The following is a 12,474-nucleotide window of genomic DNA, read 5'->3' on the forward strand; positions in this document are numbered from 1 at the left end:
CTGGCACAGTGGGGGCCTGACCCATGCCTGGTGCCCCAGGGGCTATCACAATAAAACTAAAAGAAAGATACGGTGGCTGAAAGTTGTCTGGAAACAAGAGACACCTTTTTAACAGCAAGAGCAGTTAACCTACCATTGCCAAGCCCAAGCATTAAAAATATCAGGCGTCAGGCTCCAAAAAAAACCAAAACAAATCACAAGATTGGCTTAAGAAATCACGAGATCTTCAAAGCCTCACAGAATGTGGGGGCCTTTTTATTTCATTTTCTGGGGTTGGAGCCTTTACAGGTCACGTTTACAGGCTGTTCTCCACAGCCCTGCGAGCAAGAAACAAAACCAGCAAGCCGAACTCGGAAAACCCACCTCATTCCCGGGGCCCCGCGACTGCAGATTGGCCACGCTGGGACACCCTCCCAAGGGACTGGGGGATTTTCCACCCAACCTCAGAATCGAGCTGGGGTGTCTTTCTAAAAGACGCCCGCCAGTTATGGAGTCTGGTGCGGGAATTGCTGTTTGAATTTCTCGGGGAAGCGTAGGGAAGATCTTAATGGTTCCTTCTGGCCTTAAAACTTATTCATCAGAATAAATCCCGAAATGCCACGAAGATGGGTTTTTATTCATCTGGGGGCTGCTATTTTTGCCTTGAGCCAGGATTTCTGGTCTGTGCTGATTTTGGGTGAGGACAGAGGGGTCCAGCTAATTCCTTATTCTCTCCATGAAAACAAACAGTGGGTAATCTCAAAAAATAGTGAGGGTTAAACCAATCTTCCTCCTAAAACAGCCCCTTGACTGCAATTTGCCATCCGCTGTCATTAGCTGCCTTGCATGGTAAGTTTCTGAGGGCACTTGTAAACAAGGGGAGGGGTGGGGGGGAATGAACTGATAGACGGACAGTTAGCAACTCATTTGCACCTTACTAAGCAGCCTTCAGCTTCTAATGCTGCATGTTGACTCTGGAGTGAAGTCTGTAAACAGGGCATTGATGAATTTTTGCATTTCCAGATTCGATCAGAGGAAAAACTAGTCTGAGCAAAAAACCAAACCAAACAACCCCCCCACCCCCGCACACACACACAAATAAATCAAAAATAGAGCCCATTAGAGGAGGGAAATCCAGAAAGAGCCTTTTAGAACAAATTGATGTATTAAGGGGAAAACTCTTTGGATCACTTGATGTTTCCCTGTTCTGTTCATTCCCTCTGGGGCACCTGGCATTGGCCATTGTCGGAAGACAGGACACTGGGCTAGATGGACTTTGATCTGACCGAGTCTGGTGGTTCTTATTTTCTTAACATGCATTGGAATGTATTTTCAAAAACCCATTTTTTTTCTCCTTTTGGCTGACAGACGTAGGGTAAAATTTGCAAAAGCGTCTAAGTGATACTGTAGAGGAATTTAAAGGGCCTCCAAAGTCAAAGTCACTTGGGTGCTATTGAAAATGTGACCCTGAGTTATGGATGATTATATTATTACCTAGTTCTTTTATAGCACTTTTCATCAGTAGCTCTCAAATCTGAAATGACAGTGATCTAAGTACTTGTGGCACCTTAGAGACTAACATTTGTTAGTCTCTAAGGTGCCACAAGTACTCCTGTTCTTTTTGCGGATACAGACTAACACGGCTGCTACTCTGAAACCAGTGATCTAAGGTGATTCTGTTAATAAATTTCCCCCCCAAACAGAACCAGTTTAAATGCCCATGTTTTTTCTTCCAAATCTTTTATACAAATAATTCTGGTGATTTCGCTGACAAGCCAACAAAATCCACTTTAACTAAAACCACTAGAGATAGATAATCTGGGAAAGCACTGGAGATCGATTTAAAAGAATGGATTTTGCAGAATGGCCAGGCAGGGAAACAGAAAACATGGTTTTGAGTGTTGAAAAAACACTTTAAATAGCTCAAAGCATTTGAAAGAGGTTTTGATGATTTTGCAAAACCTGTATGAATTACATTCAGATCTTTTCTTTTCTTCCTAGTTCATAACGTGATTTGCGAAATCAAGTTTTCCTCTTTGAGGGGAGAATAGGTTACTTTACCCAAAGGAACAACTGAATAAAAGACCTTTTAGCAGTGTTGTGTCTGAAATGTTTTGGTAGCATTTAGCTTGTTTCTGGCACAAAACAAGCCAGGAATCGCTGAAGAATTGCAGAATGCCAGAATTTGATCCCAAAAGGTAGGAATGTATTTTTCTCTCTAGAGATGGATCGCAATGTATATATATTTATATATAGACACATTATTATTTTATTATTATTAGAAAGTCATCAGTTTTGTTTATGTTAAATATGCATATTGAAATATACTCTCCGGAATTCTATAATTATTATTTAAATGAACAAAGCAAGATGCATGCATCCTTTGTCAGGAAGCAAACGAAATAACTGAGCTGAACTGTAGAATATTGTTACAATTCATAGCAATGCAATTGTAGTACAACCAATATTCTGATCATTCTTTCCCCTTCTCTCAGTTAATTAATAGGAATTTAGATAAATCACATCTCCCTGAGAGTTTAAACTTAGACCTTAAAACAGAATAATAAAGATTTAGTTTTGAAGAGCTTTTTATGCATCATTTTTCGTTTGCGTTTTATGTATTGGAGGTAACTTAAGAATTAGAAGGGTCCTTTTTAAGGCTAATGGTGATGACTTAAAACGTGAATTATTATTCTTTTGCGTTGGAATGAAACCAACAAGATTATTCCTGGTTGGATTCGTTTCTGAAGGGAAGTTACCACATTTGAAAGTAGTTCTTTTACAGTGTTGATCATAGCAAAACAAAAGAGAAATCTTTTTTCCCATCCTCTCTAGATACAGGCTTTACCCTGAATCATTTTGCACTGGCATTCGCATGTTGAAAAGGAATATAAGTGCTTTCTAGAGCTGTAGCCAACCTTAATATTTTTTGGTGAAATTCGTCAGCGAGCCATTTTGTAACGAAACTTATATTGTTGTCAACTTCTTAGGCTGAGTGAAATATACAAATGGACCCGCAACTTGGCTGTGGTTACGACTGGCCAAATTTTCTCCCAGTTCAGTGTGATCTGTTCACAGTGGGTCGAATTGTGGATTTAAGCCCAGGCTGTGCGAATATGACAAATCACCCTACAAAAAATTCTTTAGCCTCTTGTCACTCAGTACAAAACCTTGGTTCCTTCACACCAACTTTGTTATTACTTTGTCATTATAATTATAGGAACCACTTTGTTTAAGATCCTTCTAAAAAATCGGACTCCATTTCCATTAATCAGATGTTTGAATCTGCAGGGAAAAAATCAGATTTTTTTTAAATCACAATTTCATTTTCAATTTGTTCTAATTTGGTGCCAGTTTAAGCCACCTTGTCCCCAGCCAGGTTACAATCTTTGCAACAGGAAAAAGCAAAACTTAATTTCCAATTAGTTAAAAATTTTTTGCAAAAGCATAAGTAGTGCCGTTTTAAAATTATCTCCATTTAAAACAACTCCAATCCCAGAGAATGCTGCGTGGCTGTTAAATATATAGGTGGTTTTGAACAAAAAATCTGTCTCTGTAGATATATTTTGTAACACTTGACTTAAAATTCCAACATGCAAACAAAATATAAGGGAAATGCTATTCTAAATTGATTTCCTGCTGAGAATTTATAAAAGGAAGTTAAGAAATAAGAATAAACCAAAGAAGAATGCCTTGTTTTAGATCTATCCTGTTGGCTGGAAGAAATAAGGAAGATTTGCACGTTTGCGGTAGTTGTGTAGTTTTCTTTTTGAACTGTCTTTACCTCGGTAATGCCAAGAAAGAAAGTTTTCGGGTTTTCTTTGGGGATTTACTTCTTGCCCGAGCCAGGTTAGCGACCAGAGGGCTCGAATGGCATAGTAGCAAAGTCAGCTCTGGGGTTAGCAAGCGAGGGGTGCAAATTCTGCTTTGGAGGGAGAAAAAAAATTCCTACCCTCCTTTACCATACGTCTTCTTACCTTTTTGCCCAAGCAAATGTCTTTCCAAAGGGTCCAGACTGAACAGTGCCGGGAAGCGCTGGAAGAAAACATAACAGAGACCGGTTTGCTGCTGGATCACCAGAAGAGGATGTGCAAATCTTTAGCAAACCCATGCCATGCCAACCAACCCCCAAAAAAGCAGCGAGAAAGAGCAAAATGTGTTAAAAGGATAACTGAGAAGAGATAGAGGAGTCGAGCTGTATAATCTGCAATAAAAAGAGAAGCTTAACCTGGATCGGAGAGCAGATTTAGAGCGGTGCAGTAGATTCAGCAGACTTTTCCTCTCCCTCTCTCTCTGTGCTTTCAGATCTGAAGATTTGGGATTTTCTCCTCTAAGCCCCAGGAGTGGGGGTAGGAAGGGGGGGGAGTGTTTGCTCAAAACAATTTTGTGTGTGAGCTAGGTCCATTCTCAGCTGTTGCCTTAAGAATCTCACATGATAGGAATTATAACAACAGACCTCTTGCAGATTAATGTCCAGGGGGAATTGTTTTTCTCAGATGGCTCGGGAGGTCTTTGCTCTCCTTCTGGAGGGAGAACATGGCAAAGGAGAAGGTCCATGTCTGGAATGGGGAGTTGTCTTTTAAAGTTTCACTTTGGCTTGAAATTTACTTTGATCGGAGTGGGTGTATGTTGGGGTAGCTTGTGATCAAAAACAACAATCGGAAACTATACATCACAGCTGTGTTGGATTTTAATTCATCTAATTCATTGTCCAATTTCAACAGGTGGAACTTCTAACAAAAAATAAAAATGAGAAGACACTGTACTGTAGCAGCGGACTAATATTTCGTTTGGAAAATATCAAATCTAGTAGGAATGCTCCTTGTTACTTAATCATACGCAGAAATCTTTGCGGATTAGGGCCTAATATTTCAAAAAACGATAACCCAAATATATTGCTTTTAAAAGATCGCAAATCTAGGCATGAAAGATAAGCCTCATGTTTCAAAGAAAGATACAAAGCAATCTTGTGTTTATTTTTAAGACCAGCAACCTAATATTTGAGGTTACTTAGATTAAAAAACATTTAAGAGAGGAAAATAACATATTAGCAGAAAGAACATTCATGTTTGTTACATTCAGGCTAATGCAGTTTGCATAAAATGTGCTTAGATAGCAAACAACCTTTGAAGGATTATTTCACTTCTGCGTTCTTCCCCCTAATATTTAAAGCTGTGTTAATTAAAAAAAAATAATTAGAGTATTAAAAATATAAAAGTTCTGGTTTAAAAAGTTTGTATTGCTTTTGGGGAAGGAAGGTCTCTTTGCAATCTATAGGCACAACTTTTAACCAAATCATTGCATGCCTCTAAAGAGGAACCAATATTCATATTTGAATTGTGTCTCTAATCATGAAGGTCCAAATTGCTACAAGCAGAAGAGACCAGCTCTTTTCTGCAGAGGTGGGCAGCCTCAAAGAAGATAGGATCCTTTCCCCCCCCCCCCTCTTTCCCGTTCTCCAATCTCTTTTCTTTAGCTATACATATAAACAAATACCCAAATGAAGACACTCTGCAAAGGCAGCAAAATGAGAGATTGTAGGAGATTAACAATCTTTTGAGCAAGCTGATGAGACTAGAGACAAGGTCCAAAAATTTCATTCAAGAGCGCTTGGATTGCTCGGCTGAAATTACTCTCCTAAGAAGCTTAGAGGCAAAAATAAAATTCAGGGAGAAAGTTGGATTCATTTCCATACAGTTCGCTACCCGAGAGAGAGAGAATACGTGGCTTTCCGCACTTTCTTCCCCTTATTTTATCTGCAAACCGAGGGGGTTTGCAGTAGATTAAGGTTTCACTTTGCAGCTAAGAAAATGCAAAGGCCAAAGAGCGTGAAAGGATGGCGTGCATATCCTTCAGAAGTCTAGTTGTTGTGTCTGGAGTTTTACTAACAACCAAGGGTCTGGTAGCATCAGGCGCATGTTGAAAGAGACAGTCCCTGCCCGCGAAACTTACAATATAAGGGTAAGAGGAGAGACAATGGGTCAGGGGGTCTCAAACTGGGGGTCAGGACCCCTCAGGGGGTCACGAGGTTATTACATGGGGGGGGGTCACGAGCTGTCAGCCTCCACCCCAAACCCCGCTTGCCTCCAGCATTTTTAATGGTGTTAAATATATAAACAAGTGGTTTGAATTGATAAGGGGGGTCGCACTCAGAGGCTCGCCATGTGAAAGCATCACCAGTACAAACGCTTGAGAGCCGCTGCACTAGGTGGAGACAGACGGACAAAGCGCAAGGTAACAAAGAGACGACAGCACTCTGTCTAGTTTCACACCATTTCCAAACGTTTCCGATTTCCTTTGGCTTTAACTTTGCTTCTCGTCTTTAGCTTCTTGTAATCACTGGCCTTTAACCAGGGGGATTTTTAGAAGTGCAATGTGTGCGTTTGTAAATGGTGTCATACAAACAATTGATTTCCATTTTAACTCCTTCGTATTATACAGCATGAAATGTTTAAAGTTAGGTAGCAAGTGGTGACGCTAGCATGAGACGTGGACGTATTCGGAGTAGTTTGTTTGGTGACACTGGTTTTTTCGAGGCAGATTTTAAAGTGTTTAATAAAATGTTAATAGAAAAAAAAATAATTGCACAGTAAAATCAAGAGGAAATTGGGGATCGACTTTGCACCTTTGCAACACAACTGTCTCAGGGGAGCCAGACTATGAGCCAAGCGGCTTCCGTGGATCCATTTGCTTGTTTTGCCATTTGATGGTTGAGAACTTTTGGATTAAAAGGACCAGGAACCCATCCTGGTGGATGTCTTAAAACCCTTGGCAGAGACTCACTCATCCTGTCCCTTGTCCAGTCACTGACCCAGGTCACACTCTGCAGATGACTGCAAACGCCTGCCCAAGGCCTTGCCTTGCAAACATCTCGCCCCCACCTCCCCGCCCCGGTGCACTCTGTAAAGACCAGAACGGAAGAGAATTCCAGCTGCGAGAAATTTCAGTGCATCTGCGCTTTTAAATCTAAAGATTTAAATCCATTATCACCCAACTGATTGGTTCTAAAGTAAAGTTTCACGGAATGCTGGCTTGGTAGTTTCAAAGTAAAATCTACTCTAGATCAGTGGTGATGGGTGGGTGGGGACACAGTGGGAGCCAGGGGTGATGTGGGGGGAGCCCCACTGCCTGAGCACCAGGCCAGGCGCAAAGCCCTGGGGCCAGTGCCCGAAGCCACTCCCAGGAAGTTAGGTCAGGAACCTATCGGCCACCTGCCACCTGCTCCCCCGGCATTGTGCCCCATGTCTCAAGGGGGGCCGCAGGGCGACTCCTGCCAGCGGCCCCAGCAACCAACACCCGGGCGGCACATCCAGGAGCAACAGGAAGGAGAGAGGCTGCTGCTTTGCGCCCTGTGGCCGCAAGAGAAGCCGCTGTTGGCCATGTATAATTGCAGATCTCTCGTGAATAGCAATACTCCACGCAGAGACAGTCCTTTTACACCTGCTACTTTCCCTCATTCGCCACACGGACGGTGCTGTCCCACAATGAGTCAGAACGCCGGGGCAGGAACATCGGTTTTGTCTACACAGACTAACCTAGTCTCCTGTTCCAGTCTAAAATGCTCCACATTACTGGCGGGGTTGTTTTAAAGCCGATCAGTTCAAATGATGGAAATTGCTCGCTATTCAGAACGGCACCCACAGGGAGAAACAAATATTGAATTTCTCCCGGCGGCACAGATCCCTAGAATTCTTTGTCACCTGATCTCGCAAAAATAACTTTGAAAGACACACATGCTCGGTTCACCTCCAAGCCCAGTGTGATTTTAACGCCAAACGTTATGTTATTCGTGGTTAGTTTCCTAATGACAAGTCGAGTCCCTCTCTGAAATGATAAGGCAGATGCCCCTTCTCCATCGCCCAGTGGCACAAAACCAGCTCCAGAGATGGCACAAGTGTCTGATGGCCATGTCACGCAATAGTTCTTCGCTTCCCATTTTAAAATTCGATCCCAATAATTGACCCAACCCAGACCGATCCCCCGCTCCGCGTACGTTTCACACCCAGCATCGCCACCGGCATCTACCAATACATTCCCAGCATCTCCGCCCCTCCAGAAAAAGAACCACCCCAAAACAATTGGAGGACGAACTGGACCCATGTGGGCCTTCCCCAGTCCAACGGCTCTTGAATTAAGCGCGCTAAAGCCAGCCGAGTGGCATTACGAATGTAAAGACTTTAAATCATTAGATATAATTTTATCAAGAGCGCTAACTCCCCCCTCACCCCCCCTAAATCTGGATCAGCGGCAAATAATCATACCTCCCGGTCGCACACAATCAAAAGACTAGCTGATCTCTCTTCCAGCAACTCACCTGGGTGTGCGGAGCTCCAGGAGGTGAACGCTTTGAGGAGGGGGAGGAAGAGAGAGAGAGCGAGAGAGGGGGGAAAAGGAATAGAAGAGGAAGAGGCCACCTACATGTGGAAGATTTAAGTAAGGGAGGCCGTGATGTCAGCTGTCTTTGTCTATATCTCACCCCTTAATCCTGGGAGGGTGGCAGGGAAGGGGGTCGGAGGTGGACTCGAGCGAGGTGACTTTGGGGAAGACAGTCCACCCGGCTGGCAGCGAGTCACTAATCCGCTGCCGAAATGCCAGACGCAATTAAACGTGATCCCCCGGGACGAAAGGGGGTCTCTCTGCAGGCCCAGCGGGTGGCACGGGCGGGGAGAGGGGCAGCTGCTTGGGTGGCAGAGCCAGCCACCCCAAGAACCTCCCGGGCAATCAGGACCTGAATCTCCGTTGCCCCCCAACCTTGTGGGATCGTTTAGAGCCAGCTCTGGCCTGCGTCCTGACCTCACTCCCCTCGCAGAGCTGGGATAGAACCCAGGAGTCCTGGCTCCCAGCCCCACCTGCTCTAACCACCAGACCTCACTCCCCTCGCAGAGCTGGGATAGAACCCAGGAGTCCTGGCTCCCAGCCCCACCTGCTCTAACCACCAGCCCCCACTCCCCTCCCAGAGCTGGGATAGAACCCAGGAGTCCTGGCTCCCAGCCCCACCTGCTCTAACCACCAGACCCCACTCCCCTCCCAGAGCTGGGATAGAACCCAGGAGTCCTGGCTCCCAGCCCCACCTGCTCTAACCACCAGACCCCACTCCCCTCCCAGAGCTGGGATAGAACCCAGGAGTCCTGGCTCCCAGCCCCACCTGCTCTAACCACCAGACCCCACTCCCCTCCCAGAGCTGGGATAGAACCCAGGAGTCCTGGCTCCCAGCCCCCCACTGCTCTGGGACTCAGAACTCTGGGGTTCTCTGCCACTGACCTGCTGTGGCATCTCACTGCAACTCTCTGGGCCTCAGTTTCCCCTCCCACCCTTTGTGTGGGTGTGCAGCACGCAGCACAATGGGAACCCCGGTCTTGCCTGGGACGCCTTAGGTGCTACCGTAATTCTATTAATAGTTCCATCCTACAAACTGTGCTTGGGGCCAGTACCTGTGTTTGGACGCTGTCCCTGTCCCAAGGCGGCAGGGAGACCTTCAGAGTTTGTGTCCCCAGTCAGGATCCTAGTTGGGAGGGCCCCGATTCAGGACAGAACAGACTCACGTGCTATGCTCTGTTGGAGTCAATGGGGTTGGGGTGCATCCCTGGATTGAGCGTATGCTGTGATTTCTCTCTTGCACTTCCCCAGTAGCTCTGCACCCCAATCTCTCCCCACAGCCCCCCATGTCCCGTTCCTTGAAGCCAGGGGCTCCCAGGGCTCCAGACCCCCAGCGAGGCTGGGTTCTTCATCTGGGAGCAGCGAGCTGCCCCATCTCCATTCATCCCCAGCCCCCCCCTTTCCCGGCCAGCCACGCCACACGAACCAGTCACAGGGAGCGACCCCTAGAACTGCCGAGCCTGCCCCTGGGGGAAAACCCGGGCTAGATCTATCACTACAGACCGCCACAATAGCACCTAGGCACTAAATGATCAGGGCCTCGTCGGGCTGGGTGGTGCCCAGGCCCTGACCGCAGCTCTGGGGATGATACCCTGCAAGGATCAGCTGCCTGGATGTGCCTCAGGGGTGGCAGGGCCTGGGGTCACCCCGCCAACCAGCTCCCCCCATGTGCTGGGTGTTTTCTTGCCCGGGAAGAAGGGCCCACCCAGCGCAGTCTAGGTCGCACCCAAGGACCCCAAGGCAAGCGGGAGCTCTGTCAGAGCCAACACCCAGGCTGGATACTTGGCTTGAGATTCAGCATGGGGCTTCGGTGCTCTGGGCAGGGTGTGGGGTGACAATTTGGGGGCATTTGGTTGTGGGGATTCATGGCCCCACCCAATACTCTGTTTGCAATCAGTAATTAGAAGGCTCATTCCATCCGCTTCGAATCTGGGGGGTGGGGGCAGAGAGGGGATGACACCCCCCGCCCCCCAAATACCACCCCACGGAAGCCTTTCCACAAGCGGTGAAGCCTGGTCCCTGCCCGCAGCATGAACCCAAGAGTCCTGGCTCCCAGCTCTAACCGCTAGACCCCACTCCCCTCCCAGAGCTGGGGATAGAACCCAGGAGTCCTGGCTCCCAGCCCCCTGCTCTCACCACTAGACCCCACTCCCCTCCCAGAGCTGGGGATAGAACCCAGGAGTCCTGGCTCCCAGTCCCCTTTGTCCTAACCCACTAGACCCCACTCCCCTCCCGGAGCCAGAACCCAGGAGTCCTGCCCTCACCACCCACCTCCTCTTTAACTCCTCGCTCCCTGCCAGCTCCAAGCCCGTTGTTTAATTGGACTCTTGCTCGCCTATCCCCTTTAGCTAATGCACTTAAAATGAGGCCTGGGGAAAGGAATATTCCATTGTCATCAATCCGGGAAGCCGGGACAACAATGCACTTTTAATTACCATTAATTCCCGGCCAAGACAAAACAAAGCAATGGGATTTGCCACCTCGCAGAAAGGCAGCCGGGCCGGGGAAGCGGGGCTGGGCCCGGGGCTGTATTTAATAATTCCCCCCGGGTCGGGGATGGGGGGGCTGCGTTAATGAGTCCAGAGAGAGAAAAGTTAAACTAAAGGGTTTCGTTAATCCCCAGCCTTGCCCCGGCCACGTGTTGATTAATTACACACAGCGGGCTGGAACAAAGCAAGGCCTTCCCTCTCTTAATTATAATACACAGGAGGATTAGGGTCACACTGTCAGGGCTATTAATTTGTTACCAGCCACTGCTCATTAGGGAAATAGCAGCGAGAGGAGAGGAAGGCCGTAAGTATTCTTAATTGAAAATCCCCAGTCTTGGAATAGAAGCAGGGAGGAGATTACATGCCGTACCATAGGGCCGAGCAGCGGTCGGGTTATATACGCCGCATGCCAAGTGGACACAGCCGGGCTGCGCTAAGCCCCATTGGATGGGAAGAGGCCCCTTTGAAATGGCTTTGTGGACGCATCGTCTCTTGCCCCTGGGCCTCTGGCCCAAATCTGGCGTCGCCCAGGGTCTCATTTAAAAGCGGGCAAAGGGGGCGTCGGAGGAAAGGGACCAGGGAATCGGCCTGGGAGAATTCACTCTGAGAATCAGTGCTACCCACATACAGTGCTACGGGGCGCTGCAGGGAGCGGGGCGGGGTTCCTGTAGGGGGCGCTCTCCACTCGCAGTCAGTGCTGGCCCCAATGCCCCAGCGTGGCACTAGGGGGCGCTGTGCTGTAGGGGGCGGGTGAGAGGGCACGGCTCGGAGGGCTGTCCCTGCTGCCCACGCTGTAGTGCCAGGGGGCACGGTGCTGAAGGAGCTGCCCTTTGCAGATGAGGCCAGACTAGGGGCCGCTTTGCAGCCATCAAAGATCTGGTGGGAACTTTTGGCAGGAGCAGAGGCTTGGTTACCCGCGGCGGCCAGGCCCCACCCCAGCATGGTTCGAAAAATCCCACTGGGCTTCTTAAATTCTACCCCCAGCTACGAGATTTGTCCCCATATCTCACCTTTGCCCCGGGCAGTGTAGTTAGCCCTAGAGATCTGCCTCTTTTCTCCCCCCACCCCGGAGACCTATAGCAAAGAAATGCGGCTCCGACGCAGAATAAATCCGGGGTGGGGGATACTTCAGCCTGACATTACGGTAGTTTTGACCCCAAACAGAAATTGCAATTACTGCGCAGAGTGGCAGTGGTGACTGGCAAGCCGGTCCCTAAAACAGCAGGTCCAAAGGTATTAAACGCTGATGAAAATGGATTGCCAGCGTCCTTAATCCCCCTGCCAATCCCTCCCAGCAAAGGCACAACGCACGGAGCGACCCTCTGCAATTAGACACTTACAATTTAATTTGTCCAACTGGCTTAGAGGAAATTGAAAAGAAAAACAGGGGAAACTGACCGAAGCAGGATGTTTAAAACGCCGCCTGGCACAGGGCAGGGCCCTGGTTCAGGTCTTAAAGATACCGCCTGGAACTAGCCGGTGTTCGGTTGCGTTTTCCCTACTAAGCGTCCTTGGGAAGTATCTAGTCTTACACAGAGCAGGCTGGGAGCGAGGCCCAGGTTTGGCCGTTTTGGACCCAGAGTGTGTTAGCAACACTAGCGAAGCAGGAGTCAGGTACTGCTAAAATTAC

This window comes from Emys orbicularis, chromosome 21 (genome assembly GCF_028017835.1).
Source record: "Emys orbicularis isolate rEmyOrb1 chromosome 21, rEmyOrb1.hap1, whole genome shotgun sequence".
In the NCBI taxonomy this organism is placed as follows: Eukaryota; Metazoa; Chordata; order Testudines; family Emydidae; genus Emys; species Emys orbicularis.